The 7,503-nt window shown below is 47.4% G+C and overlaps 1 non-coding gene and 1 pseudogene across 1 annotated transcript; both read right to left on the reverse strand.

Annotated features, from left to right (window-relative positions):
- Positions 1-547: 547 nt before the first annotated feature.
- LOC120095499 (U6 spliceosomal RNA) lies at positions 548-654 on the reverse strand. The gene has a single exon (XR_015632467.1). It is a non-coding gene; the product is annotated as a U6 spliceosomal RNA (small nuclear RNA).
- Positions 655-4,899: 4,245 nt separating this feature from the next.
- Positions 4,900-5,261, reverse strand: Cox7b-ps4 (cytochrome c oxidase subunit 7B, pseudogene 4; annotated as a pseudogene).
- Positions 5,262-7,503: the final 2,242 nt, after the last annotated feature.

Genomic DNA, 7,503 nt, shown 5'->3' on the forward strand with positions numbered 1-7,503 from the left:
GAGGCAGAGGCAGGTGGATCTCTGTGAGACTGAAGTCAGCCTGGTCACATAGCAAGTCCAAGACAGCCAGGACTGCATAGAGAGACCCTGTCGCAACCCAGGCTTCCCCTGCCACCACAAAAAAAAAAAAAAAAAAAAAAAAGAGGAGGCATCTACAGGACTGAAAAGTTCAAAGTTCAGGGTGTACACTAGATGGTCAGTCTCCAGACGGTAAGAGCACATGAAGGCTCAGGTTTGATCAGTGACCTGCAGGGCCCTTCCTCTTTGGGCCCTGAAGACTGTTAGGAATCTCTGAGCTGCTGAACATTCCAGAACCTGCCCCACTCTTTTTTTTTTTTTTTTTTTTTTATTAACTTGAGTATTTCTTATATACATTTCGAGTGTTATTCCCTTTCCCGGTTTCCGGGCAAACATCCCCCTCCCCCCTCCCCTTCCTTATGGGTGTTCCCCTCCCAACCCTCCCCCCATTGCCGCCCTCCCCCTATAGACTAGTTCCCTGGGGGTTCAGTCTTAGCAGGACCCAGGGCTTCCCCTTCCACTGGTGCTCAAAAATATGGAACGCTTCACGAATTTGCGTGTCATCCTTGCACAGGGGCCATGCTAATCTTCTCTGTATCGTTCCAATTTTAGTATATGTGCTGCCGAAGCGAGCACCTGCCCCACTCTTATTACCTGTTTCCTTCTTCCTGAGAGCCCAGCAAGTTCAGGGGAAGACCTGAGGGAGGCCTGTGCAAGGATGGTTTGTTTGCAGGGTATAGACAGGCTGACACAGGCAGTCGAAGCCTTCATTCTCATCTACGAAGATAGTGTGTTTCAGAGTCCAGCGGTAAACATCTTTTTTCTTTTCGTTTTTTTTATTGGTTATTTTATTTATTTACATTTTAAATGTTATCCTCCTTCCCAGTTTCCCCTCCACAAACTCCCTATAACCCTCACTCCCACCCCTGCCTCTATAAGGGTGCTCCCTACTTGCCCACCCACTCCTGCCTCAGCACCCTGGCATTCCCCTACCCTGAGTCATGGAGCCTCCACAGGACCATGGGACTCCCCTCCCAGTGATACCCAATAAGGCAATCCTCTGCTACATATGCAGCTGGGACAGTAAACATCTTCTGGGAAGTAAAAAAGACTTATCTACTGCCTAAAAGACTTATCTAATGGTTTTAAATGTTTTGGTTTTTTATATCATTAAGAAAGATGTCAAGGGGCTGGAGAGATGGCTCAGTGCTTAAGAACACTTGTCCTCCTGCAGAGGACCTGGGTTCCCCGCACTTACATGGTGGCTCACAATCACCTGTGACCCTAGGAACTCTGAAGGATCCAACCTACTCTCTGTCCTCCAAGGACACCAGCTACTCAGATTGAACACATATACACATACAGGCAAAACACTCATACGCAGAAAATAAATAAACTGTAGTTTTAAAAAAGAAAAAAGGAAGACATTAATAAGCTAGACATGGTGGTACACATTTGTAATTTCAGCCCTCAGGAGGATCACCAATTAGAGGTGAGACTGTGTCTTAGTCAGGGTTTTTAATTCCTGCACAAATAACATGACCAAGAAGCAAGTTGGGGAGGAAAGGGTTTATTCAGCTTACACTTCCACATTGCTGTTCATCACCAAAGGAAGTCAGGACTGGAACTCAAGCAGAGCAGGAAGCAGGAGCTGATGCAGAGGCCATGGAGGGATGTTACTTACTGGCTTGCTTCCCCTGGCTTGCTCAGCTTGCTTTCTTATAGAACCCAAGACCACCAGCCCAAGGATGGTACCACCCACAAGGGGCCCTCCCTCCTTGATCACTAATTAAGAAAATGACTTACAGATGGATCTCATGGAGGTATTTCCTCAAGGGAGGCTCCTTTCTCTGTGATAACTCCAACTTATGTAAAGTTGATACACAAAACCAGCCAGCACAGACTGTGTCTGGAAAAGAGGGAGAGACACAAAATGGCTCAGCTGGTAAAGACACTTGCTACCAACTTGACCTGACTTCAATCTCTGGCACCTACATGATGGGAGGAGAGAGCTGATTCCAGAAGGTTGTACCGTCCACATGTAAGTCATGACAAGTACACACACACACACACACACACTCACACACAGACAAACACACACATACACAGACACACAGACACACAAACACACACACAGACATACACACAGATACACACAGATACACACACACACACTCACACACAGACATACACACACACAGAGACATACACACACATACACAGACACACAGACACACAAACACACACACAGACATACACACAGATACACACAGATACACACACACACACACACACACACGTTATCATTTTGGTTTTGGAAGCATTTTTAAACAAGTGGCATGGCTCTTGCCTACAGGGAACTTTGAAGGAGCCAGGTCCTGGGGTGTTCCTTGAGGACTACAGCAATTCGGGTAAACTCAAAACCCACCTACCTCTAATTCCTCTAGTAATTGACTATAACCAATTTTATTTAAATCAAAGAACAAGGTTTGCACAACAAAAGCTTGTAAACTTGGTAAGTCACTCATAGGCCTAGACCTTCCAGTATAAAATTTAGCATTACAGTAATACATTACAACAGACCAAACCTCAACAGCTTACACCAAACACCCACTACAACACACACACACACACACACACACACACACACACACACACACACACACACACTGCTGGTCCCTCCCAGAAGGTTTGGGGTCCTGGAACCTTAAGACAGGGACTGCCCACAGAGAAAACCAAGTCTGTGGAGTATATCCAGTTAAGGTAGCCCAGGCTTAGGGGCTGGATGGTGTATAGACGGTGTGAATCTCTAACAAGAACCATGTACCCCATCCTGAGCTGAAGCCATGCCAGACTGCTGAGGCTTCCCAGGCCTTGCAGGACCACAAAGCGCTCTGATCTCCAAATTCCTCCTCTTGACCAACCTGGGGCCACTCAGACATGGGCACTTATCAGTCCCCTCTGCCATGTCATAGCTCTCCTCCCCATGGCTAGCCCTCTATGTGAGCACAACTGGTCCCCTCTATGGAGTACCACTAGCGCCCGAGAGTGCTGTCCAGGCCAAAGTGCTGAAGTGTTCTGGACTTGACCAGAGAAATGGCTCTGCCTTCAGCCACCATTCTGAAGTCAGACTACTCCAGGCCACTACCATTCAGACTGATCATCCTCAGAGATGATCTGCCCACTCCCCACAGATTTAAAAACCAAACTGATCGGGGCTGGGGATTTAGCTCAGTGGTAGAGCGCTTGCCTAGGAAGCGCAAGGCCCTGGGTTCAGTCCCCAGCTCCGGAAAAAAAAAAAAAAAAAAAAAAAACCAAACTGATCTGGGAAGGCAATGCCAGGCCAGAGGGCAGGCAGCTTCTAAGGTAGACAGACTGTGTTTGTACCTGACCTGGAAGTCACAGGCATTTGACACTGCCACCCCCCCCCCCATCCCAGGACTGCCCTATGGATTCTGTAGGAAAACAAACCCCGGAGGAAGGTCCTATAACCTTCCATGGTCTTGTCTTCCTTCTAGCCAGCAAACCTACTGGGTACTGCTATCTATGCGATAGCACGATGTACACTGCCCCATGCACACGCCAGAAAGTGAGATGGTCTTGTCTCTGTCTGTCTGTCTGTCTGCCTGTCTGTCTGGCTGGCTGGCTGTCTCCTCCCAACCCCCATCTCCAGAGATAAGACCCAACCAGTTTCTATACATGCCCACATCCCTTCCCTCCACTCTAAGGCCAAACAGAAACATCAGGATTCCTCAGCAAAGGGATTTGCAACTTGAGGTCTGGACTCTTGCCCTTGAATTGGAGTCAGACATCTGGGAGCCATGATGTAAACACTGGGGATTAAACACAGGTCCTCCAGAGCAGCTCAGCTCCGAGGTAGCCGAGCCATGTCTCCAGCCTCTGGCCCTATTGTCTCTCACATCACAACAGTGGGTATAAGCCTCCAACACAGAGATCTGTAGGGGACAAACTGCATCCAACCACATATGGACCGTTAGTGTAATCCAGAAGGGGATGGTGAGGTCCGTGCAGTCCATGGAATATGAATTCAAGCCCTCTGGTGTCTGTGGGGTCTGGAGAGGTGGTGGGACCCCAGAGTAGGAACTGTAGGACTAGATTATGCAAGATTTCAATTTAATTCTCCTAAAATTCTCCTAGGCCCTTTTATTGGGGTGGGGGGTTGAGTGTTTGGTGTTTTGAACAGGGTTTTTTTCTGTATGTCTTGGCTGTTTTGGCACTGTCGACTAGACAGGCCTCAAACTCACAGAGGTTCAATTGCCCGTGCCTCCTAAGCACTGGGGTTAAAGGCCTGCACTGCTGCACCTGGCTAGGCCCAGTCTAGGACACAAGGTGAACCAAGTCCAGATGTTCAAGGCTCAGAGAAAGGTCTAACACCCACCCCCAACGCAAACCCAGTATGGCTTACGGTCAGAGGTAGAGGGTGGCAGGGAGGGTAGGTTTCTCAAGACACTTGAGAGAGAGGAGGGAGTAAGGGGAGAAAAAGGGAGAGGGAAGAGTTACAAGATCTATGGGTACCACTGTCTATATCTATATATATCATCTAGCTAGCTAGCTATGGTTTTTTTAAAGATTTATTTATTTCGTGTATGTGAATACACTGTTGCTGTCTTCAGATACACGAGAAGAGAGCAGATCCCCATTATGTATGGTTGTGAGCCACCATGTGGTTGCTGGGAATTGAACTCAGGACCTCTGGAAGAGCAGTCAATGCTCTTAACTGCTGAGCCATCTCTCCAGTCCTAGCTATGTTTTTCTTATTTTTTTAAGGTTTCAAAGGTACTTTATTTATTTATTTTTCTTCAATCTGCCATGTTTTATTGAGTACATGATTCTTTGACTTGGCATTCATTTATGAGTTGATTATTCCTTGATTATTGTATCAGCTGGCATGACTACTGATCTCTCCATTCTTTTGGGGTGACTCTGCCAACAGGGGACAGGTTCCATTCTATTCCAATTTGTGTGGCTGTATATGTCCATGCAGAAACACAGAAGATGCCTCCACCTGCTAATACAGCATTTCCATATTTGCCATGGAAAGTAGTGTCTTCTTCTGATGGCTCTGCCTTGCCACCACTTGCTGAATGCTTCGAACTTTGAGACGACTTAGTGCGTTTTTGGCCAAGGGCAGCATCTCGGAGACAAGGATGGAACTGCGGTACAGCTGCTACCTGGGTGCAAATTCACCCCAGCTACCCTTGCAGAGTCCTGAAAAACAAAATGGCTTTCTGCGGTCCTAGCTATGTTTTTTTTTGTTTTGTTTTGTTTTTTTGTTTTTTTGTTTTGTTTTTTTTGTTTTGTTTTTTTTTTTTTCCGGAGCTGGGGACCGAACCCAGGGCCTTGCACTTGCTAGGCAAGCGCTCTACCACTGAGCTAAATCCCCAACCCCCTAGCTATGGTTTTTAATGACAGGGTTTCACTGTGTAGCCCTGGCTGTCCTGTAACTCACTCTGTAAACCAGGCTGGCCTCTAACTCCCAGAGATCCACCTGCCTCTGCCTCCCAAGGGCTGGGATTAAAGGCGTGCATGGCCATCACCCAGCTGGAGGCTCTTTTTTAATGGACAAAAACCCAAAAAACCAAACCAATCAAACAAGCAAACAAAAAGACAAAAATAAAAAAAGAACCAACTGCACCCAAAGGGTTTATATGAACTACACCAGTGTTCTCCTTGGGTAGGAGTTGGATAAATGCCATTGTATTTGAAAAACCCTTTTGGGGTGCAACTCACCTGGCAGGGATTTGAGGGATTTGAGGTTGCCTGTTTGGGTCATGGCAGTTTGGACGCCCAGACACTTGCGGATGCTGTATTCTTACTGGAGTAAGCTCAAACAGCTAAACCTCTGATTCCCTATGATTCTATAAGAAAGTAGCACAAGTGGGCGTGGCACTCCTAGCCTCCTTCTGTTCTAGAGACATACAGATTCCCGCTGCCTGTCATCACAGTCAAGGCAAACAAGTTCTTTGAAGTCTAAGCTGAGGTCTGAGTCCTAGTTCTCCAGATTCGAAGAGATAGGTCTATCTGAAGGGCTCAATAAACGTCAACTTTGATAGATAACTAGCTGTAAACTATCAGCACTCCTCCTGTTTGACAGCATCGTGGCTAGGTGATACAGAAACCTAGAAGGCAGCACTTACAGCAGGCAGTGTGTGGGCGGGCGATGGGGAAGGTTGACTGAGCTGAGGTGATGAGGAGTTAACTGGTGATGGTGATTCCAGCTTAAGAAATGGAGAGGCAGGGGGCAGGCATGTGAGGACAGTGGACTGATGCAGAGACAGGTGATGAGGGATGAAGGGCTAGAGCAGTGAGCCTGGACCTTCCAGCCCCTCATACTGGAGTATCAGGATCCTGATTTCATGAAGGACACAGTCCCTGCCTGCAGCACCCCAGTGACAGAACTCAGCTGTCTCTGAGGTACAGACTGAAAAGCTGAGTCCCAGACAGCACAAGCACCTACCTAGGTAGCTGTATAGGAAGGGATGGGGCTGGGACTCCAAACCTGATCTACCTCACTCCAATGCTCCTTCAAGGCCATTTCTCTGCCTCCAACCAACTTTGTCTCTAGGACTTGCCTAGCATTTTCCGATCATGGAAGATACGCTGTGACTCCAGGTACCCTCAGTACCTACTGAGAAAAGGCTTGGTCAACCTTGAGTCTTACAATGGAGAGAGGAGCCAGACAAATTCCCTGCCTTGCCAGGACCGGAAATGGCTGCAGCCCATCCCCTTTTCCTCTCACACCTAGCTTATTATGCAACTTAGATGGATTAGATCAGTGGTTCTCAACCTGTGGGTCACGACCCCCTCAGGTCACCTAAGGTCATTGGAAAACACAAATATTAACATCCCTATGTATAACAGTACCAAAATTATGAAGTAACAATGAAAATAATTCTGTGGTTGAGGGGTCACCACAACATGAGGAACTGTATTGAAGGGCCACGGCACTGGAAAGGTTGAGAACTGCTAGATTAGTTGGCTGAGGGAAGCTTTGGGGATCACAAGTTGTGACAAGAGAAGGATGTTGTAAGATAGCAGAGTGGACAGAAAGCACACCCTTAAATGTCTTACAGTAGCAACAGATGCGTAAAAACGCCTTGAAATAGGAGACAGGTCCTCTTTCTGGCCCATGCTCCCCCTTCCCCCTCCAAATGTGCTTACACTAAAGGAAACAGGCTCACAGCAGCAGGGGGCTGGGATAAGATCTTCTGTGGAGCTTCCCAGAGTGTTTACTCACATTCCCGTGGTCCCCAAGGGCTTGGCTTCCCAGTATCAGCAGAGAAGAAAGCAGACGACCAGAATGAACCTAATTCTCACAGCCAGACCTCAGTCAGATCATTTTATTCTCCTATTGGACTTAACCCCAGAAAAGGCTACTCAGGGCCATGAGGTAAGACAACGTAAGTCACTGCTGTCACCCACAAGGTACCAACAGACCCTCTCTGGGTAAAGATGAATGACTGT

The sequence above is a fragment of the Rattus norvegicus genome, chromosome 10, assembly GCF_021556685.1.
Source record: "Rattus norvegicus strain SHRSP/BbbUtx chromosome 10, alternate assembly SHRSP_T2T, whole genome shotgun sequence".
Lineage (NCBI taxonomy): Eukaryota > Metazoa > Chordata > Mammalia > Rodentia > Muridae > Rattus > Rattus norvegicus.